Source organism: Rutidosis leptorrhynchoides, chromosome 3 (genome assembly GCF_046630445.1).
Source record: "Rutidosis leptorrhynchoides isolate AG116_Rl617_1_P2 chromosome 3, CSIRO_AGI_Rlap_v1, whole genome shotgun sequence".
NCBI classification, from domain to species: domain Eukaryota; kingdom Viridiplantae; phylum Streptophyta; class Magnoliopsida; order Asterales; family Asteraceae; genus Rutidosis; species Rutidosis leptorrhynchoides.
In genome coordinates this window covers 63790145-63815842 of record NC_092335.1, presented here as the reverse complement: position 1 = coordinate 63815842, position 25698 = coordinate 63790145, and the positions used below count along the sequence as shown (strand labels likewise).

General features: G+C 33.0%; 1 pseudogene; it reads left to right on the top strand.

The window, feature by feature from the left end:
• The first annotated feature begins 20656 nt into the window (after window positions 1-20656).
• LOC139896217 (alcohol-forming fatty acyl-CoA reductase-like) lies at window positions 20657-25168 on the top strand (annotated as a pseudogene).
• Window positions 25169-25698: the final 530 nt, after the last annotated feature.

The window sequence follows — 25698 nt, the reverse complement described above, 5'->3', positions numbered from 1 at the left end:
GACCATTACATAATGGTTTACAATACAAATATGTTACATCGAAATCAGTTTCTTGAATGCAGTTTTTACACAATATCATACAAACATGGACTCCAAATCTTATCCTTATTTTAGTATGCAACAGCGGAAGCTCTTAGTATTCACCTGAGAATAAACATGCTTTAAACGTCAACAAAAATGTTGGTGAGTTATAGGTCTAACCTATATATATCAAATCGTAACAATAGACCACAAGATTTTATATTTCAATAAACATCCCATACATAGAGATAAAAATCATTCATATGGTGAACACCTGGTAACCGACATTAACAAGATGCATATATAAGAATATCCCCATCATTCAGGGACACCCTTCGGATATGATATAAATTTCGAAGTACTAAAGCATCCGATACTTTGGATGGGGTTTGTTAGGCCCAATAGATCTATCTTTAGGATTCGCGTCAATTAGGGTGTCTGTTCCCTAATTCTTAGTTACCAGACTTAATAAAAAGGGGCATATTCAATTTCGATAATTCAACCATAGAATGTAGTTTCACGTACTTGTGTCTATTTTGTAAATCATTTATAAAACCTGCATGTATTCTCATCCCAAACATATTAGATTTTAAAAGTGGGACTATAACTCACTTTCACAGATTTTTACTTCGCCGGGAAGTAAGACTTGGCCACTGGTTGATTCACGAACCTATAACAATATATAGATATATATCAAAGTATGTTCAAAATATATTTACAACACTCTTAATACATTTTGATGTTTTAAGTTTATTAAGTCAGCTGTCCTCGTTAGTAATCTACAACTAGTTGTCCACAGTTAGATGTACAGAAATAAATCGATAAATATTATCTTGAATCAATCCATGACCCAGTGTATACGTATCTCAGTATTGATCACAACTCAAACTATATATATTTTGGAATCAACCTCAACCTTGTATAGCTAACTCCAACATTCACATATAGAGTGTCTATGGTTGTTCCGAAATATATATAGATGTGTCGACATGATAGGTCGAAATATTGTATCCTTTTCTATGGTATCTCAAGATTACATAATATACAATACAAGTTAATTAAGTTATGGTTAGAATAGATTTGTTACCAATTTTCACGTAGCTAAAATGAGAAAAATTATCCAATCTTGTTTTACCCATAACTTCTTCATTTTAAATCCGTTTTGAGTGAATCAAATTGCTATGGTTTCATATTGAACTCTATTTTATGAATCTAAACAGAAAAAGTATAGGTTTATAGTCGGAAAAATAAGTTACAAGTCGTTTTTGTAAAGGTAGTCATTTCAGTCGAAAGAACGGCGTCTAGATGACCATTTTAGAAAACATACTTCCACTTTGAGTTTAACCATGATTTTTGGATATAGTTTCATGTTCATAATAAAAATAATTTTCTCAGAATAACAACTTTTAAATCAAAGTTTATCATAGTTTTTAATTAACTAACCCAAAACAGCCCGCGGTGTTACTACGACGGCGTAAATCCGGTTTTACGGTGTTTTTCGTGTTTCCAGGTTTTAAATCATTAAGTTAGCATATCATATAGATATAGAACATGTGTTTAGTTGATTTTAAAAGTCAGGTTAGAAGGATTAACTTTTATTTACGAACAAGTTTAGAATTAACTAAACTATGTTCTAGTGATTACAAGTTTAAACCTTCGAATAAGATAGCTTTATATGTATGAATCGAATGATGTTATGAACATCATTACTACCTCAAGTTCCTTGGATAAACCTACTGGAAATGAGAAAAATAGATCTAGCTTCAAAGGATCCTTGGATGGCTTGAAAGTTCTTGAAGCAGAATCATGACACGAAAACAATTTCAAGTAAGATTTCCACTCGAAATAAGATTGTTATAGTTATAGAAATTGAATTAAAGTTTGAATATTATTATTACCTTGTATTAGAAAGATAACCTACTGTAAGTAACAAAGGTTTCTTGATCTTGGATGATTACTTGGAATGGATTTAGAAAACTTGGAAGTAAACTTGCAATCTTGGAAGTATTCTTGATTTTATGAAACTAGAACTTTTGGAATTTATGAAGAACACTTAGAACTTGAAGATAGAACTTGAGAGAGATCAATTAGATGAAGAAAATTGAAGAATGAAAGTGTTTGTAGGTGTTTTTGGTCGTTGGTGTATGGATTAGATATAAAGGATATGTAATTTTGTTTTCATGTAAATAAGTCATGAATGATTACTCATATTTTTGTAATTTTATGAGATATTTCATGCTAGTTGCCAAATGATGGTTCCCATATGTGTTAGGTGACTCACATGGGCTGCTAAGAGCTGATCATTGGAGTGTATATACCAATAGTACATACATCTAAAAGCTGTGTATTGTACGAGTATGAATACGGGTGCATACGAGTAGAATTGTTGATGAAACTGAACGAGGATGTAATTGTAAGCATTTTTGTTAAGTAGAAGTATTTTGATAAGTGTCTTGAAGTCTTTCAAAAGTGTATGAATACATATTAAAACACTACATGTATATACATTTTAACTGAGTCGTTAAGTCATCGTTAGTCGTTACATGTAAATGTTGTTTTGAAACCTTTAGGTTAACGATCTTGTTGAATGTTGTTAACCCATTGTTTATTATAACAAATGAGATGTTAAATTATTATATTATCATGATATTATGATATATAATATATCTTAGTATGATATATATACAGTTAAATGTCGTTACAACGATAATCGTTACATATATGTCTCGTTTCAAAATCATTAAGTTAGTAGTCTTATTTTTTACATATGTATTTCATTGTTAATACACTTAATAATATATTTACTTATCATTTAACATAATTAACCAAGTGTATCAATATCTTAATATGATTCATATGTACCTAGTAAGATGTTGTTATAACGATAATCATTATATAAATCGTTTTCGAGTTTCTTAAATTAATAGTCTCATTTTTATGTATATAACTCATTGTTAAAATACCTAATGAGATACATACTTATAATAAAATCATGTTAACTATATATATAACCATATATATGTCATCGTATAGTTTTTACAAGTTTTAACGTTCGTGAATCACCGGTCAACTTGGGTGGTCAATTGTCTATATGAAACCTATTTCAATTAATCAAGTCTTAACAAGTTTGATTGCTTAACATGTTGGAAACACTTAAATAACAATTTCATTTAATATATATATAAACATGGAAAAGTTCGGGTCACTACAGAAGAAGCATGTTGCAGCAGCATCTCGTACGCATTGTGATCCAATCCTACGGTCCGCATATTGTAACTGGATCACATCCCTATTCAGCCCAAATAAATAAATGACCTAAGCCCAAGAACAAAAAAAATAAAAAAAATACCTAAACCCACTAATTGATCGGTCCAACAACAACTCCTTAAACCCAATATCATGTGTTATTTTGAATTGAAGGAGATTAGTGGGGGTGGGGTCTTCGGTTAAAAGAAACAGACAAGCAGCAGGAAAACAAAGTATCGTGGCTATCACCATCATTCTTTTCTTACTGCACCCTCTTTAATCTTGTCGTTGTAATTGTAACAGAAACAGATATACATACGTAGCAGCAGAGGTAACCATCGGTATAGTAGCAAAACGAGATTAAGATAGCAGCGTAGTGGTTTAAAATCAAGGTGATGATGAATAGTAACAATGGTGGCTTAATAATGGCGTTTCTTCGATTTTTAAAATAGAACGTAAACAGATGGTATATGAAATGTCCCGTTCATATTAATTATAAACGTTCCATATTAATTGATTTCGTTGCGAGGTTTTGACCTCTATATGAGACGTTTTTCAAAGACTGCATTCATTTTTAAAACAACCATAACCTTTATTTTATCAATAAAGGTTTTAAAAACATTACGTAGATTATCAAATAATGATAATCTAAAATATACTGTTTACACACGACCATTACATAATGGTTTACAGTAGAAATATATTACATCGACATATGTTTCTTGAATGCAGTTTTTACACAATATCATACAAACATGGACTCCAAATCTTGTCCTTATTTTAGTATGCAACAGCGGAAGCTCTTAATATTCACCTGAGAATAAACATGCTTTAAACGTCAACAAAAATGTTGGTGAGTTATAGGTTTTAACCTATATATATCAAATCGTAACAATAGACCACAAGATTTCATATTTCAATACACATCCCAAACATAGAGATAAAAATCATTCATATGGTGAACACCTGGTAACCGACATTAACAAGATGCATATATAAGAATATCCCCATCATTTCGGGACACCCTTCGGATATGATATAAATTTCGAAGTACTAAAGCATCCGGTACTTTGGATGGGGTTTGTTAGGCCCAATAGATCTATCTTTAGGATTCACGTCAATTAGGGTGTCTGTTTCCTAATTCTTAGATTACCAGACTTAATAAAAAGGGGCATATTCGATTTCGATAATTCAACCATAGAATGTAGTTTCACGTACTTGTGTCTATTTTATAAATCATTTATAAAACCTGCATGTATTTTCATCCCAAAAATAGTAGATTTTAAAAGTGGGACTATAACTCACTTTCACAGATATTTCCTTCCTCGAAAATAAGACTTGACCACGGATCGATTCACGAACCTATACAAATATGTACATATATATCAAAGTATGATCAAAATATAATTACAACCATTTTTATTATGTTTTAAAGATTTGAGTGTATTAAGTCAGCTATCCTCGTTAGTAACCTACAACTAGTTGTCCACAGTTAGATGTACAGAAATAAATTGATATATATTATCTTGAATCAATCCATGACCCAGTGTATACACGTCTCAGGCTAGATCACAACTCAAAGTATATATATTTTTGGAATCAACCTCAACCCTGTATAGCTAACTCCAACATTACTACATATAGAGTGTCTATGGTTGTTCCAAATAATATATATACATGGGTCGATATGATATGTCAAAACATTTGCATACGTGTCTATGGTATCCCAAGATTACATAATATATTAGAATACATGTATAATACAATATAAGTTAGCTAGGATATGATTTGTATAGATTTGTTAAACATTTCCCGTAGCTAAAAAGATCAAAAATATCCAATCTTGTTTTACCCATAACTTCTTCATTTTAAATTCGTTTTAAGTGAATCAAATTGCTATGGTTTCATATTGAACTCTAATTTAAGAATCCAAACATAAAAAGTATAGGTTTATAGTCAGAAATTTAAGTTACATGTCAATTACTAAAGAGGTAGTCATTTCCATCAAAAGAACGACATCTTGATGACCATTTTGAAAAACATACTTTCACTTTGAGTTTAACCAAGATTTTTGGATATAGTTTCATGTTCATATGAAAAATAATTTTTCCAAAAGAACAACTTTTAAATCAAAGTTTATCATAGTTTTTAATTATCCAAACCAAAACAGCCCCAGGTTTCACTACGACGGCGTATATCCGATTTTATGGTGTTCATCGTGTTTCCAGGTTTTAAATCATTAAGTTAGCATATCATATAGATATGGAACATGTGTTTAGTTGATTTTAAAAGTCAGGTTAGAAGGATTAACTTTTATTTGCGAACAAGTTTAGAATTAACTAAACTATGTTCTAGTGATTACAAGTTTAAACCTTCAAATAAGATAGCTTTATATGTATGAATCGAATGATGTTATGAACATCATTACTACCTCAAGTTCCTTGGATAAACCTACTGGAAATGAAAAAAATAGATCTAGCTTCAAAGGATCCTTGGATGGCTTGAAAGTTCTTGAAGCAGAATCATGACACGAAAACAGTTCAAGTAAGATTTTCACTCGAAATAAGATTGTTATAGTTGTAGAAATTGAATCAAAATTTGAATATGAATATTACCTTGAATTATAAAGATAACCTACTGTAAATAACAAAGATTCCTTGATCTTAGATGATTACTTGGAATGGATTAGAAAGCTTGGAAGTAAACTTGCAAACTTGGTAGTATTCTTGATTTTTATGAAACTATACTCATGGAATTTATAAAGAACACTTAGAACTTGAAGATGGAACTTGAGAGAGATCAATTAGATGAATAAAATTGAAGAATGAAAGTGTTTATAGGTGTGTTTGGTCGTTGGTATATGGATTAGATATAAAGGATATGTAATTTTGTTTTCATGTAAATAAGTCATGAATGATTACTAATATTTTTGTAATTTTATGAGATATTTCATGCTAGTTGCCAAATGATGGTTCCCACATGTGTTAGGTGACTCACATGGGCTGCTAAGAGCTGATTATTGGAGTGTATATACCAATAGTACATACATCTAAAAGCTGTGTATTGTACGAGTACGAATACGGGCGCATACGAGTAGAATTGTTGATGAAACTGAACGAGGATGTAATTGTGAGCATTTTTGTTAAGTAAAAGTACTTTGATATGTGTCTTGAAGTCTTTCAAAAGTGTAAGAATATATATCAAAACACAACATGTATATTCATTCTAATGGAGTCGTTAATTCTTCGTTAGTCGTTACATGTAAGTGTTGTTTTGAAACCTTTAAGTTAACGATCTCAATTAATGTTGTTAACCCAATGTTTATTATATCAAATTAGATGTTAAATTATTATATTATCATGATATTATGATGTATGAATATCTCTTAATATGATATATACATTAAAATATCGTTACAACGATAATCGTTACATATAAGTCTCGTTTCGTAATTCTTGAGTTAGTAGTTTTGTTTTTACATATGTAGTTCAATGTTAACACACTTAATGATATATTTAAATATCATTTTATCATGTTAAATATAGTGTATCAATATCTTAATATGATACATATGTATTTAGTAGACGTTATCATAACGATAATCGTTATATATATCATTTCGAGTTTCTTAACTTAGTAATCTCATTTCTTATGTATATCACACATTGTTAATATATTTAGTGAGATACTTACTCATCATAATCTTATGTCAACCATATATATATGTCTATATATACCACAACATGTAGTTTTTACAATTTTGTAACGTTCGTGAATCGCCGGTCAACTTGGGTAATCAATTGTCTATATGAAACTTATTTCATTTAATCAAGTCTTAACAAGTTTGATTGCTTAACACGTTGAAAACATTTAGTCATGTAAATATCAATCTCAATTAATATATATAAACATGGAAAAGTTCGGGTCACTACAGTATACAACTGTGGTTATGTGATGATGGACATGTGGTTGCAGCAAGGGTGATAGTGGAAGATGGCTGTGGTCACGGTGGTGATGGCAGCCGATTGAATGGTGAAAGTTGTCGGCCTTGGGTTGATAGGAACACGAAGGAAGAGATGATTCAACGAAGATTTTTCAAAGGTGGTGTGTAGGTAGTGATGTTTAAACGAACCACACAAGCCCGAAAGTGAGGGTGGTGTACGGTGTATGGTGGCGATGTTGTTGGGTTGGTGGTCTACATGGGTTTGTGGTGGTGATGGTTCCTGAATCTCATCTCTATATGTATCTCACACACACACACACACACACACACACACACACACACATATATATATATATATAATATGGCAAGTTAATCAAAGTGAGGTTGAGGGTCGGTTTTGTACAGCAAACAAACCAAATGGGTTTTGGTTACAAGGTGGTTTATGAGGGAAAAAGGAGACAGGAAACTTAGCATGATTGATTTTGTGATCTTTTTAATTCTTATTAGTATGTGTATATAATAGAGAAAAGTTTATGAATGATTCAAAAGCAAAACAGTATGTTCCATTAAAAATTAAAAACATGTTAAGAAAAGTGATATTAATAGTATAGCAGCCTCTATTATATAATTTATAGTTTTGTTGCATTCATTACAAAATCTCTACCTTTGTGATAAAAGAAAGACAACGAAAAGAAATGACAAAATTAAGTCGATAGTCCTGTACTAGTTGTTGGTTTCTTATTTGACTAATTAAAGATATTACTAATTATTGTGCTAGTTAAATGGGTAGATATGATAGTGGTGGGACGGTTGATATAGAAGGAAACAGAAAGTTAAAAAATGGTGGTTTCATTGAAATAGATGCAGAGAATATAAGTTGATGATAGTGGGTAGACAAAAGAAAAAGTGGGAGTCTTTTTTGATCGATGACCTAAATCATATATGTATCGTACACACACACACACACACACACACACACACACATATATATATATATATATATATATATATATATATATATATATAATATAATATAATATAATATAATATAATATAATATAATATAATATAATATAATATAATATAAAATTAATATTAATATAATAATAAAATATCTTAAATTTCAAATAAGAAGTTGAGAGAAAACAGTGACCAGCCTTCTTGTTTGTTATTTAGTTACCGACGTTAATAATACGAAGTATTATATTGTGGTACGTTGATAATCAGTGACGGATAAAGTTACTCAGAAACATCCCAAATTTTGATATTAAATTCCTTTATTTATTTTAGTCATTATGGTATAAAATTAGTCATTAAATATTTAAAATTATTAAATAAGAATTAAATCAACTGTCCGCGCTCGATCCCAGGTAAAATATAAAAAGTTTCAAAATTTAATAAATAGCTCCTAAATACATTTTTAATAAGTCTATACATTATATCTCTCATTTTCGGATCACCGTTTATTTTTAAAATCACATAAGTTCGTAATTAACTTGTTTAACATCCAACGAATGGCAATTAAGTGTTACCGTCGTTTACTAAATAGATTCGAAATCACAAAATATATATTTAATATACTTTATCTATATATATAGATATGTTTTAGATAATAGTTATCATAATATCATTATTTTATTTTATTTTACATAATTAATTTTAATAACAACGACATATAATATTTAAAGTTATATTTCCAAGTTATTATATTTATATATACATATATATTTAAATACACCCAAATCTACTCACAATTATCTGTTCGTGAATCGTCGAAATTGGTCGAAGGTCAATTGAACATATGAAACAGTTAAAAAATTTTGAGACTCAACCTAACAGACTTTACTTGTCGTGTCAAAAATATTAAATCGTATCGAGAGTTTGATTCAAATTTAGTCAAAATTTTCCGGGTCGTCACACATGAAAATAGTGTTTGTGTAACATTTCACCTGCTTGTTCACGATCTCTATGAATGTATGTTCGAGACCGTGGAACTCGTTCGTTGTTAACAGGTTCTTCAGCCTCTTCAGCATCAATTTCTTCGGCCATTGCTCGTAAAAATTCCAAATCTTCAAGATCATCGGAATTCGACATATCAAAAGCATTAAACAAAATTTGTGACATTTTTTTAGAGAAGTTTAGAATATTTTCAATATTTTAGAAGTATTGAAATGAAAGAAGTGTGTGTAAAAATTGTACAGAAATGTGATATTTATAAAAGGAAAAAAATAAAAAGAAAAGAATAATAATAATAATAATTTTCATTTCTAACGGATATATATCCGTTGCCTTCCCACACGTGGCATGCTCCAATTCGTCTCACCCCCATCACCCTGCAAACTCGTCCGGTGATCCAACCATCGCGCACACCATTTTTTACCCCATCACGCCGGGTTAGGGGCGTGATGGGCGCCATCAACTCGAAAATCACCACCATCACGCTGCGTTAGTGAGAGTCATATAGTTAATTCAGCATTATTACAACTTCAACTTGTATTATAAATTATCAATTGTAACGTACATGCATTTTTTTCATTCTGTATACTGTCTAACTGTGGAGAATCCGCCTAACCATGTATTTTGCAAAACCAGCTGATTGATATAAGTCTCATCAGTATAATATCAATGATTTATAATGGTTTATAATGGTTTTATTCATCATTTTGGTGAAAAACTTATTTAATATTAATGAAATAATTCTCTTCGCCGAAAAAAAAATGGACCAATCAAGTTTTGGTCTGGTTTTCAACATACAATTTAGATCCTTCTAACATTTTTCTTACAAAATTGATATATTTAACATATACTCCGTAATATTTAGAAAACAATAGTATACCACATGCATTTGTATATACCATTAAGATCAAAGCTATTGTATGTGGTGTATTATTAGCATAAGTGTCAGAGCCTGAAATTTTTTAGGAGCTTAGAATTTTGAACATTAATAATGTATTTATATATTTATATATACAGTAGCGGAATATTATTGAAACGGAAATTTTAGATTGTAGTTAACTAGTTTACAATTACGAGTCTAAAATGATTAGTTTATTATTGTTTAGGCTCCAAATAGATAACTGGAGTCCAAGTTAACCCATTTTTATGTTTATACGACTATTTTTAACCCTGACGATGATGTTAGAATCAAGTGATGTACTTTTTGGTGATGTGTTAAGGTCAAGAGATGAAGTTAAATAAAGGGGAGTGTCAAATTTGAGGGTTATATATATATATATATATATATATATATATATATATATATATATATATATATATATACTAGATTTTTGAGCCCTTTCGATGCACGAGGGATATAATATACTATACTATAAATGATTTTTTATTATATTAGTATCAACTTACAACAAATAAAAAAATATATTTTCAGAATCAAAAATAATATAATTTTAATTTGTCGAACAATTCTTATTTGTACGTTGTTCGATTATTATATGATACATGATTTTATATAGTTCATTTATTCGAGTCACAATTGTTAGTTGTTTCTAAAAATGTGAATACAAACATTTAGAAGTAATGATATGTAATTAAGAGTTAAATGATATCATAAAAATGAAACATAGTACTAATTTTTAACAAAAGAAACATTAAACATACATTATATTTCAATGATGTCCAAATCTCAAATACAGATACAAATACAAATATATTTTTTTAATCACCAAATAATTTTATTTTAATTTGTCGAACCAATATTTTTTTTTACATTGTTCGATTATTATATGATTAATGATTGTAGATAATTCATTAATTCGAGTAACATTAAACATACATTATAGTTAATAGATGTCATGAAAACCAAATATATTAAAAACATTTTCTAAACTTAAGTCTATAAGTGTTGCAAGACTTCTTTGAATACAACATTTTTGGAGCCCGTGCGTTGCACGGTGATTTTAATATTATTGTGTATAAATGATGTAAACATTAGAGAGTAAAAATAAATTGATATAAGGTTTGATTTGTTTGTAACTAAAAAATAACTAATTTTTAAATGTTGTGGAACGATTAAGTTTTGCAAAAACTCCATCATTCTATCATTAATGATGTTAACTACTTAATTAGTGAGATCAAGAATTGCCCATTCCTGATAATATTGTGATTGTAAAGATTAAGAATGTATAAATATTAACATGACATTAAAGCATAGATTATAGTTCATATATCTCATAAGAATGAAGCATATTTAAAAAAGAGATTATAGTTGATAGATCTCATAAAAATGAGAAGAATAAGAATTTTCAATCATTCATAAATTTCAATCCCAAACACTAATATGTTACATAAAGTTTAAAAAAAGACACCTAAACTTTATATGTTCTATTGGGTAGTCTTGAAAGCTTAAACTATAAATGAGCTGCATGATGGAGCCCGTGCAATAAAGCTTATTGCGAATTTTCCCCATAAGGTGTAAAATAAAAACCTGCTGTTAACCTCGTATTCAAAAAATGCAAAAGCAAACCAACTATGAACATGAAAAAGAAAAACAAAAGACGAACTAAACAATGAATCATACCTTCGTGGAATAAAGAGGGTGTAGCATACCCCATGAAAACTCGTCCAAAAAGGAAAAAAGTAGGCAAAGATTACACCTGCAACAACAATCGTTCGCAAGAAGAACTGAAAAAAAATATTAGACAAATTTAACTTATAAATGCACAAATTACTCATTCAAGAATCTAATTTCTAATAGGAGGAAAAATGTAAATTACTACAACAGCTTTATAAACAATTCGTTAAGGTGATTACCAATTTTGCATCTTCTATCTTTAATATAAAAAATAAAAAAGTTTATCACTATTTAAAATTAGGGAAAAGTACAGTACATAAGGAGTAATCAGGCATTGTACCCACAACTCCATCAGGTGTCATGACAGATGAAGGATTTGCATAATATGTTACTCGACCCATTTCAACCTTAACCCAATTTAACCGTCACCCAACCCATCCATGTTGCCACCTCTACAGACGTATATGTACAACTGACCGATAAATAACAACATATCATATCATACCTTTTGTTAACTGAAGGGCATTCAGAGAACGTCTTTCAGCTGCAAGTCGTACAGGTGTGCTTCAATCCATTAAACATTCGGCAAGCGCGGGACCATATACTATAGCATGCATCATTAGAGCCAAAGGATTTGCCTACCATAAGATATTAATGTTAGACAAAATCTTTTAAAAAATAATATATTCTTTGAAAATAGAAAATATTAAAAGAAAATAGAAAAATACCTTTGCAACTGCTTTTAACGAAAATAATGCCCTCCTCCTGACTTCACTTGAATCATCCTGCATGGCAGATGCAGTGGACACAATAGTGGTCTTGTGTGCATTTGAGTTGGAAGGATCTGTTTGTATTTGATGTAGCAGTAGCCTTCCCAATGCTTTAGTTGACGTTTCACGTACAGGGAACTACATTAAAAATTAAAAATATATATGTGTATCACTTTTGATGACTTGTTTCCTGACCCATCCAATTTACCACCTCAAATAATGAAACAAAGTTGAGAATAACTTGTCATCGTTCAAGCTATTTTTAAGACAGTCAGCAACAATGGTGAATGATGGAGAAGCTAATACCATAGTTGGAATGTGTGTTAGCATAGATGAGATGGTAAGAAGTGAACCATGCGTAGCGCACCAGCTGGGAGATGAAGCTTTATCTGGAAGTTCCTCAAGTAACTGAGATATTTGATCGCTTTCCATATATTGCAACCAAAAATTAAAAATAAAAAGATGTCAGATGTTTGCTGAAACCGATCAACAGTGTGCTCAGTAGGGTCACACAAAGGGAAATGATGTAAATAAATAAAAACATATGTTACCTGTTTTTTATTTGGTAGGCTCAATACCAATAGCATTAGCCTGAAAGAACACCAAAACAAACTAAAGATAACTTGACCCAATCATAGGAATTAGCTATTTGACACCCTTTTAACCTCACCCGGTCATAACTTTAGCAAGTCCGAAGGCAATAGCAAACTTTACTATTATAATTCTAAAATAATAGCAATAGGAAGTCAGACCCAACCGACTTTGATTTTCAGTATGATGAGTCATTATGACCCAACCGAAATCAGTATGTAAAACAGAAATGTAACATTGGATTCGAAAAAAATTATTTGAGTATTGACCAAACAGCACATACTCACAAATTGCTACAAAAGGAACAACTTTACCGACCTTTTGAAGATATAAACAAAGACTGACTTCTAAAAACCCTGTAAATTATTACATAAATCATAGAAAAGTTGGAAACTTTAAAACCAATAATACATCATTTATTTTTATAACTCAAAAGAAATAGTGATTTATACTCAGATTGTTAAAAGAAAGGAGGAATATGAGTTTGCAAATTGGTGATTTACAAACTCATATTCCTCCTCTCTTTTAAACCATTAATAAATCACTTATTTTTAAAAGTTAAAAGAAATGGTGATTTAAAAGCCCGTGCGTTGCACGTCGGCTATAAATCAAACCAATATATATACCAATGAGTTAACTGTTGAAGTCAAATTTCCTCGTATTTAGACTGGACTATTTCAAGTTTCAACATTATCATTTTAATGCATATTTATCTATAAATAAACATGATAAAACAAAGTGAGGTTTAATCAATAAAGAATCTTAAGGTCTTAAATTCAGGATGGAAAGGAATCAAACCTTATTGTTACCGATTTGAAACATAATTCCCTCGTTCAATGATTTCGAATGTCTTGACCATCATCGAAGCCTGAATTGATAAGATTGCTTCATCATATTTAACTTCTCTCAGTCACTGTAATTAGTTGCCTCCACCGGACTAATAATTAGTTCCATACAAATAATGTCTCCACAGTTTCAAAGCAAACACTACTGCAGCCATTTCAAGATCATGCACTGGATAATTCTTCTCATGAACTTTCAACTGTCGCGAGGCGTAGGCGATTAATTTATCTCTTTGCATTAAGACACAACCCAACCCAGCATATGATGCATCACAGTATACCACGAAGTCGTCTGAACCTTCTGGTAAAGCTAACACTGGTGCCTGACACAGTAGCTGTTTCAATATCTGAAAAGCCTTTTCCTGTTCATCAGTCCATCGAAAGGCTACATCTTTACGAGTCAACTTAGTCAATGGACCCGCTATTTTAGAGAAATCTTTGATAAACCTGCGATAATAACCAGCTAATCCCAGAAAACTCTTAATCTCAGTCGGAGTCCTCGGAGAATTCCAATTCATTACCGCTTCTATCTTTGTCGGATCAACTTTTATACCCTCGGTACAAATCACATGACCCAAAAACTGCACTTCACGTAACCAAAATTCACACTTTGAAAATTTTGCAAATAGTTGCTCACGTTTTAACAAGTTCAAAACCAATCTCAGATGTTCAGCATGTTCAGTCTCTGTTTTCGAATACACCAATATATCATCAATAAACACAATCACAAACTTATCTAAGAATGGACGACACACTCTATTCATTAGATCCATGAAGACTGCTGGAGCATTCGTCAACCCAAAAGGCATGACAAGAAATTCATAATGACCATACCTTGTTCTGAACGCTGTTTTCGGTATATCTGATTCAGCAACACGAACCTGATGATATCCGGATCGTAAGTCTATCTTAGAAAAGAATGAAGCACCCTGTAACTGATCGAACAAATCATCTATTCGAGGTAACGGATACTTATTCTTCACGGTTCTTTTGTTCAATTCACGATAATCAATACACATACGCATTGACCCATCTTTCTTTTTAACAAACAATACCGGAGCACCCCACGGTGAAGAACTCGGTCGGATAAACCCACGATCTAATAGTTCTTGAATCTGTGACATCATTTCACAGATTTCAGACGGCGCTAATCGGTATGGAGCTTTTGCAACTGGAGTTGTTCCAGGAGCCAACTCAATCTTATATTCGACTTCCCTTACCGGCGGCAGACCTGGTAACTCATCTGGGAACACTTCGGGAAATTCTGATACTACTGGAATATCAGCCACTGTTCTCTTTTCTTTCTTCGCATCAATCACATACGCAAGAAACGAATCACAACCCTTTTCCATCGACTTTTTCGCTTTCATCATGGTTATCAATGGAAAATTATACCCTCCCCGCTCCCCTCGGGCCACAACACGGGTTCCATCGGTCGAACGAAAGGTAATCATTTTCCTATCACACTTAATATTAGCCCTAAGCGAGCTCAACCAATCCATTCCTAGTACTACATCAAAGCTAGGAATAGGTAACACTAAACAAGTCACCGGGAAAGACTTCCCTTCGATCTCTATACAAACCCCAGTCACATAGGTTGTGACGGGTGTGGTCTTACCATCAGCTACTTCTACACTAACCGGCTTGGGTAACACAGTAGCTGGTAAATTCAACTTAGCATAGAAATCTAGGGACATAAAACACCTATTGGCACCACAATCAAACAATACGCGAGCAGGTATTGAGTTGATTAGAAACATACCGGTGATTACTTCGTCGGTTGCCACAGCATTTTCCACCGACATCTGAAAAGCTCTAGCCTCTGCTGTTGGAGGGTTCTTCCTCTTCTGCCCACTCGAGGCAGTTGACCCTCCAGCTGATGCTGAACGCGCCCCTGACCCTGCCCCGGAACTACCACTTTTTGACGGACAACTAACTGCACGATGCCCTGGTTTATGACAACTCCAACACACACTATTCGGATACGGACATGCTGAAGACTCATGCCCAACCACACCACACTTTAAGCATCTTCTTGTAGCCTCAGAACACTGACCACTGTGAGAAGATCGACACGTGTGACACCAATTCCCTTTACCTGATCCAGATCCAGAACTACTCTGACCACTTTTACCCTTCGATTTAAACCCACTAGACTTCTTGAATTTAGATCCTGATTGACCAGATACTTGCCCACCTTGTTGTAGCACATTACCAAACATTCTATTTCTGGCGGCCTGAACATCACTTTCTACCATCTTAGCCATCACAACAGCTTGAGACAAGGATGTAGCTGTTCTAACAAAAGTTCTGTACTCAGGCAGAATGATATTAACAAAATGCTGGATACGAGACGCTTCGTCTGGCACCCATTGTTGTACAAACCTCAGTTTATCCATAAACTTCTCTACTACCTCATCGATCATCATTTGAGGTGTCATCTTCATTTCAAGAAACTCAGTCTTGATTCGGTTCATATCAAATGGATTACAATATTGTTCACACACCTTCCCGTGAAACTGCTCCCATGTGATCATACTCACTTGCTCTTTTGGTATACTAGAAATCAAAGAATCCCACCAAATCATAGCCCTACCTTTCAACATTCGACTAGCATATGTCACGTTCAGCTCGGGTTCACACTGGCACGCTTCAAATACCCTTTCAATTTCTCGCAACCAATTGAGAGTTACAGTCGGATCAGTACTTCCAGAAAACTCAGAGGGTTTGCAATCACGGAAGTTCTTATAAGTACATCTTTTGGGTGGTTGCATGTAAGGTTGTTGGAACATTTGCATTTGGTACGGGTTCATCATCATGGGATTTTGGTAAGTAAAAGTGTTTTGCGGTGGCATATAATATTGGTTAGGTATTTGATTCTGAAACTGGTTCTGGTGCACATTAGGTATCGTTTGGGATTGCGCGGTTGGGAATCCAGGTGGTGTATCATCATTTCCAGAATGCCTTGTCAATTCAAGCTCATTAATTTTGTCCTCAGCCTCTTTTAGCTTACTTTCTAATTGAAGGATGTAACTACTCTGATCATCATCAGACTCAACACCCTCTTCTGGTGCTCTGAATGTTCCGGGGTTAGATGGGCCAGTTGCGTTTCTATCAGCCATACCTGTGCTACAAAACAGCTCACACAAAAGCTTAGTGGATAACAGTTAGTTCAATCACAACTAACACACGTATATCCTATTTTCACTTAGCCCCCACTCCCACAGACATGTTTGACTTGCCTCAGGGTTTGGGAACAAAGTACGCTCACGTATTTGCTGCCAAACCATGCTCTGATACCAACTTGTAACACCGGCCATTTTTTTTTTTTTTTTTTAATACACAGCGGGAGACTTTATTAACAAACACAATATAAGTCACGTCATTACGTTTAAGTTTACACAACGGTGTTACGTTATCACAAAACATTATTTATACAAAAGTCCTCATCAGAGTTGGGTTGTCAAACATGTCTTCTGCAATGGCACCCTTCCCGACTAGCAGTACCTAAACCTGCAAGGGGAGAATATGTGGGGGATTAGCGCACCGCTAAGTGAATGGAATATATCTAACAGATATAGCTTAAGTCACACACAAGCTATATACTAACAACAACACATGCTAACTATCAACTAGCATACAATAAGACAATACGAGGATCAGCGGCTTGTACGAGCACACGACTCCCAGCTGATCGGGCCTGAGTCTACCGATAGTCCCTGCTACTCAATTCACAGTATAGTTATCCAGATGCAGGGGATGCATCATTCACACTATACTCTACAATCAGTAGCCTATGGACCCAACCTCCCCTAGGCACGGTTGACCTCATACGGACTCTAACCTCTCCTAGGCACGGTCTCGAGTCCCCAGTCTCCCTAGGCCCGACTGGTGCCATTCACACAGTGTACACATAATTCACATACAACATCAGGCAAACGATATTATTCTATCATGGCAATTCCTACACTATGCATGGTAAAAGAGTCAACCACAGTAGCATGATATGCTACTTAAACTCTATCCGTAGATAGACCCACTCACCAATTACCGGCAACTGCTCAGTTACTATTTCTGAGCTTCTTCCTTGTCCTTATCTCCTGAGAACAACAAAAACCAAGTTAGAATAGTGTTCCCATCAAGATTAGACACACTGACAGCGAATTATAGCAAATTCATAAAAAAATGCGTCCGCTAAAATTTTCATGCTTAACACTTATGCACTTTCAAAATTTACATCATGAACACCAAAATATAAACGGGCAGCATAACGGCTAGAAAAAGGCACTTTGGTAAAACATTCTGCCCTGGACACACAGTCGGTCGACTGTCTCCTCAATCGGTCGACTGACATAGACAGTCGGTCGACTGTTGACACAACCGGTCGACTAACTTTCCCAATCGGTCGACTTATTTGGTATCACCACAATCGGCCGAAAGTCGAACTCAATCGGTCGGTTCACTAGCCAGTCGGTCGACTGTCGACCGACAGTCGGCCGACTGTGTTCATCATCTGCAGATTCTGAACACAACCTACGGACTTCAAGCTAAATTCACCAAAACTCGATCTAGAGCTCGTTTTCGACACCAAAACTTACCACAACTCAATTACTACATGTTATAGACTATAAACCCACAAAGTTTTGACCATAACAACATCAAATCCATGGATTTTGACACAAAATCAAGCTTATGAACAAATACACTTAAAAACACCATTTTAACACTAAATTGATCATGAAAGCTCATGATTCATACCTTAAAAGAATCAGTAGAGTGTAAAGAACGTGATTTCAAGACCAATTCGAGCTCAAGATCAACAATGGAGAATTAGGGTTTGGTTAGGTGGGAGGGATGAAGGTACGGGGTGTTTGGAAAAATTCCAGAAATGGAAAGAAGAAGGCAGTACACTAGTCACATATTTGGGATTAATTCCCACACTGTGCAACACACGGGTATTTACCAGTTATCTGATATCTTTCGTACAGGATTAGGTAACCCAAACGAAGTCCAAATAAAATAAACAAACCTGTTCTGGGACCCTTGTCACAAACTGGTCACAACACAATTATAATAAAACACTAATAAAATAATTAAAATAAAAATCACTTAAGACTAAGCACAAACTCTAAGGGCAAAAATAGTCCACTTACAACTAGCCCGGGTTTCAGTCTGTTACAATTTATGCTTAGTTCAAATAATTAGTTAAATTAGTTCATAATGAAATTAGTTCAAATAATGAAATCAAAAAGGATATAACAGAACCTGGATATCTAAAGTCGAACACTGATTATTCGCGATGATTTCTTCATCAATTTGTTCTGAAAACACAATGAATACAGAAAACGAAGACATCCTACACATCATAATTTATGAAGTATGAGTGAGCATTAATCTTTGAGCAACAATCCTATCAAGAACAAAGCTTGTAACTATTACTGTTTTCAATTCTCACAATCCAATTTCATTTGTATATATTAGTAGAATACAGTACAACCAATTATATTGATTCAAATTTAAGCTATTAATTCACATTACATAAAGTATTAACAACGCAAGTGCAAAACGCATAAAATTAAAATTATATGATTTATACAATATCAAGGATAACGTAATTGTTAAAAAACGTGTTCGTATGATTTATACAATATCATCTTCATAAAATCAAATGATTCGGGATAATGTGTTCGTATGATTTATGACGATATTGTATATATCCCCAAACTTATATCAGATTGAATTCCAGATCCGTAAACTATTGTTTCTTATATTGTAAGAAAAATACCTTACAATTCACATTGATTTGTTCGACTGTCGCTGCAAACATGTATGAATAAAAACCTAGGGTTCTAGAACACCAGGTTATGTTGAGAAAATCCTGGTGAATTAATCAGTGATACCCGATTTTAGAACTGGTAGATACGTTGCAACCTTTTTGCTTCAAATTAGCTCTCAAACATTAATCAAACAAATCAACATATTCGGTGATTTTAGTTGTAGATTTATACACAGAGATTGGATTTCTGATTTTATAATCAGAACCGAATAAGCAAAGACGATGAATTTTTGAGAGCAAAAAGAAGATGAGGAAGAGAGAGATAATGATCGGTTTTTACACAGATCTAAATATTGATATATTTACGGAGAGAGAAATTATGGATCTTTGAATTCAAATTCAAATTATCTACACACATAAATTGAAAAATGTTCTTTGATCACATGGGTACTCTAGGTACCTTCCCATGTAATTACACAATATATAAATAATAAATAATTAAATAAAAGTACTCAAAAATTCAAATTTGAAACTGATTTAAACATGTTGGGCCACATGGGATGATGAGGTGGTGTATGTATATATATGTATAAGTTTTTTTTGAGGTAAAATGGAATAGCAACAAATTGGGTGTATGTATAGATTTTATGTGAGTATGCATTCTCTCCTAATTGTCCTTAAAACATGGAGGTGGTGACACATGAGCATAAGGGAAATAGATTTATATGTAGTTTTATATATATATATATATATATATATATATATATATATATATATATATATATATATATATATATATATATATATATATATATATATATTACTTGCATATCTTCTTCGCCAATATCTCTACCTCTATATCTCTCTCTAACTATTTCTCCTTCACCAAGCACGATTGATTAATCGATCGATTACTTGAGGTACTAATTGCAAGAAATGGAGTTGGGCAGTATTCTTGATTTTCTTGATAACAAGACCATTTTAGTTACCGGTGCTACTGGTTTTCTTGCTAAAAGTATAATTTCTTTCTAACCTCGATCTCTCTATTGTATGTATATATATATGAATAATTAAGACGTACTTATAGTATGATATTGTAGCTAGATGACGGGATGAAAAGTTCTGCTAATTAACACGAACGTCGATCTTTTTATCGTGGGCTGACATAATTAATTGGATTTGATTTGTGTATTGTTAGTTTTCGTTGAGAAGATACTTAGGGTTCAACCAGATGTAAAGAAGAAGTATCTTCTTGTGAGGGCTACCGATGAAGAATCAGCCTTGCAACGCTTTAATACTGAGGTATTTATGAGATGCATGCGGTATCATTTAACGGACATTTTTTTTAACCTATTTATACTTTTTCAAAGTGTGTAAAAGTGTATGCCTTTTTATAAACATCGTTCCTAATGTGTATGCTTGATTATCTCATCTAGCCATTTTTTTATCTTAAACTTTTTATTCTATCTTCCCAACTTCAACTAGATTTATTTATAAAACAGTACAAATTGATTCCTCTGCGCTTTTCGTTTCTTAGCACTTAAACTGGTGGCATTTCTAAAAACATGGTTTCCATTTTAATAAGTTGACTTCATTTTTAATTGATTACTTTGGGCAAAACAAATTAGCAAAACACATAAAAGAAGACAAATGTATTACCCGATGAAGATGGTGGAATATGAGAAACTTCATAGAAAAGTATGAATTCTCTGTGAGGGTTTCCTTTGGAGGGGAGGTAGGGTTTGTCCCAGAAAATGATTGGGTGGTGGACTCCGACATCGTGTTCGGACTCTGTTAGTAACTCTTAACCGTTGTTAAAAATGTCTATTTATAATTCTTTTAACGCTAGAACCGTAGGAAAATATGGATTAGTGGGTAAAGAATCGGTAACCGGATTGATACTAGAATCGTGTGAACACTTTCTTAATAGAGTATTTCGGCACACTTGGCCACGGGTTACACGAAATCACTATTAGGATAAGACTAATATGAACACTCTTTCTTGACCAAAAGAACATGTGTTCCGTGCAATTGTAGATTGTAAATCTGGAAGTTTGAAGGTTGAAAGTGTGTTATAAAATGTCCAAAAATCTGGAACCCTTTCAATTATAATGAGTAAAAACGTGTCTTGAAGAGACACACCCTTTCAATTATAACCCATACATGACTTGGAAGTTAATATCCATGTATTTATGTTTAAAATAGTCTAAATACATGAAAAAACCGTATTACAATGTCCTGGAACAACCCCAAAACGTTTGGGGATCAAATGCACCTTTTGGGTTGAAAAGACACATTTTCAGCGTCCGTGTGTTAAGCCACGTCGTGGCCCAAAGACACTCGCCGCGGCTTAACAAAGAACCAAACACCCAAAATAAGCTAAACTCTCGGCCAACATTTCACCCTTTAAGCCGCGCCCCGGGCTCATGAGCCGCGCCGCGGCTTAAAGCTACTGTGCACCAATTTTTTTTTAAGCTTATTTCCAAGCGCGTTTAGCCTTTCAAGTCGTGTTTCGCATTTCTAATGCTCCAAACATTATTTCTAAGCTCATTTACATTACCTCAAACCATATTACCCTTTTCAAACGTATACTCCACACTCTTCATATTCGTGTAGCGTTCAACGGTTTGATCACTTTCAACTTAGCAATCCAATCAATTAAAACGACGTTAGATTATGCTAAAATCACCAACAATAACTAATTATCTTCTTGAATATTTAAACATTTAGATTTAGATAGGCATTTAGGAAAAGTGAGTATAAATATGAATTTTGTGAACTAATTTAGTTACCTTATTTTGGATAAACTTAACTATAGTATACTAAAAAAAGCTATACTCGCATTCTTATGAGAATTTAGTAATTATTTACATCCTTAATTATTTGAGTTCTCGAATAATATTGAAAGCTTATAGCTTATTATTGATTTATTTAATGCAGATACGACATTGCTTTTGCGTTGAACGCGTTTGGAGCTAAAAATGTTTTAAATTTTGCTACCAAATGTGTCAAAATAAAATTACTTCTTCACGTATCAACGGGTTAGTATATACTCGTAATTAGACTTCACTATTAATGTTTTTTCTACTACAAATCTGAATTTTGATTCAACGATTGTCGAATTTTGGGATAAACACAACTAATTGCTCATATTATGACAACATATTGCGGATATTATTAAGTACAACTTTTTTCACATACCATATATTATGAAGTTACTCACATTTTTCCAGCTTATGTTCTCTGGTGAGAAACCGGGGCTTATACTAGAAACGTCATATCGCTTGGGGGAGACACTGGTGATAAATCGTATAGTGTAACAACATGCACAACACATAAGTCCAAGAGTCCATCATTTTCTAAAACCAATTGGTGATAGAGGGACTTCCCCTTTGACTTATATGCATACATTTGTTTTTGTCCATGACCGATGTGGGATAACTTCCCAACACGCCCCCACCAATTGGTGATAGAGGGACTTCCCCTTTGACTTATGAGATAACTTCCCAACACGCCCCCACCAATTGGTGATAGAGGGACTTCCCCTTTGACTTATATGCATACATTTGTTTTTGTCCATGACCGATGTGGGATAACTTCCCAACACGCCCCCTCACATCGAGGCCATCATTTTCTAAAACCAATTGGTGATAGAAGGACTTCCCCTTTGACTTATATGCATACATTTGTTTTTGTCCATTACCGATGTGGGATAACTTCCCAACACGCCCCCACCAATTGGTGATAGAGGGACTTCCCCTTTGACTTATGGGATAACTTCCCAACACGCCCCCACCAATTGGTGATAGAGGGACTTCCCCTTTGACTTATATGCATACATTTGTTTTTGTCCATGACCGATGTGGGATAACTTCCCAACACGCCCCCTCACATCGAGGCGTGGAACGGTTGTAGAGATACCATGACAGAATTGATAAATCGTTTAGTGTAACAACATGCACAACACATAAGTCCAAGAGTCCATCCTTTTCTAAAACCAATTGGTGATAGAGGGACTTCCCTTTTGACTTATATGCATACATTTGTTTTTATTCATGACCGATGTGGGATAACTTCCCAACAGTCTAGACATCAACATAGAGATGGAGATTATCAATGAAAGGTTAAAAGAACTTAAATTCGATGAAAAGGCCACCGACGAATCTATCACATTAGCTATGAAAAATTTGGGTATTGAGAGGTAGAAATCATATCAGCCTTTGTGTATTTTCCACCCATAAATCAACAAATTCAAACTTATAAATGTCTAATTTGTGTTTTGATGACATTAATTAAAGGGCGAATAGATTTGGGTGGCCAAATACGTATGTTTTCACAAAGGCATTAGGAGAAATGATTCTTGGAAACTTGAAAGGAAATATGCCACTAGTCATTATTCGGTCAACGGTCATCCTTAGCACATATAAAGAACCCTTTCCGGGTTGGACCGAAGGCTTTAGGTATACATTTGTCGTTCTCATTTAAAAAAAATTAAAAATTTGTATTAGGAATATGACTAAAAGAGTTACGGAGTACATTTAAAAACAACAGGACAATTGATAGTATAGCAGTTGGTTATGGAAAAGGCAAGCTATCATGTTTCGTTGGTGATCCCAAATCCACAATTGACGTGGTAGATTTTTAATTATGAATGTTCAATTAATCCATCACCGTTTTAACAAAAAAGTTTAGAAATTAATTAATTAATGTTTAAAAATTGATGGGCAGATACCCGGAGACATGGTAGTGAATGTTATGATTGCGACAATGGTAGCTCGTGCAAATCAACCTTGTGAAATAATATATCATGTTGGATCTTCAGTATCAAAAAACCTATGAAATATGAAGAAATTCAAGAAATTTTTTATCATTATTTTACAAGACACCCATTGGTTAACAAAGATGGCAAGCCAGTTGTAGTTGGCAAGCTTAAGGTGTTAAACTCCATGGCTAGCTTTCGTAGATACTTTTTTCTTCATTATTTGATTCCGTTACAGGTTCATCTTTATCCAAATCAACTTGTCCTCATTGATTATAATTCATCTCTCTTGTGAACGCTAAATGAACTTATTGTTTAATTTCAGGGGTTGCAAGTTGTGAATTCAACATTCTGCCAAATTTTCAATGGGACGTATACAAATCTTAAAAGAAAAATTAGTTATGTTCAAAGGATGGTGGAGTTATACAAACAATATTTGTTCTCAAAAAGCTTGTAAGTTCAACTTAGTAGTTATTATGATTATTATTTACTAGTATCTTTTTTCTTATATAAATAGTTCTTCGATTTACATTTATAGTTACGATGATATGAATACTGAGAGACTGCGTCTAGCAGTTAGAGAAAACAAAGTAGAACATATTGTATACTTTGATCCGAAAATAATCGATTGGAATAACTACTTTCAGAAGACACGTATTCCGGGTGTTGTAAAATATGTACTTAAATGATCAATATAAATTGATTTGATCTCACAATTATAAGACATCTCCATTTCATAAATGCATTTTCATAAATTTTGCATAACTTTCACCACAACATTTACTTCGTTGTAATCGTTGATCGAACTACGTATTATATATACAAAATAAGGACAAATTGTCCATTTATGTAATTCATTTGAATATAAATATATGAACATACATTTATGTAATTCATTTGAATAAAAATTGTCCATGTTCGCTTGAATTTTGATTTAGGGTTTTTAGTTTTCTGCTGAATATTTGGCTTGGTGGATTTTCTTTTGCTATCACTTGAATTTGTATGAAATTTTGATGTGTTTATGTTACAATATTTTTTCGTAAAAACATTAAAAAATGAGCAATTATAATTTTCTATCTATAGAATTAAATCAAATTAGATTAAATAGTTAAGAGAATTAAATTGCATCTTTTTATTACAGTATTAATCTACATTTTCTATATAATTATGAATTCGTGATAAAGTTCAAAGATCACTTTGTGATTTTATCATGATATTC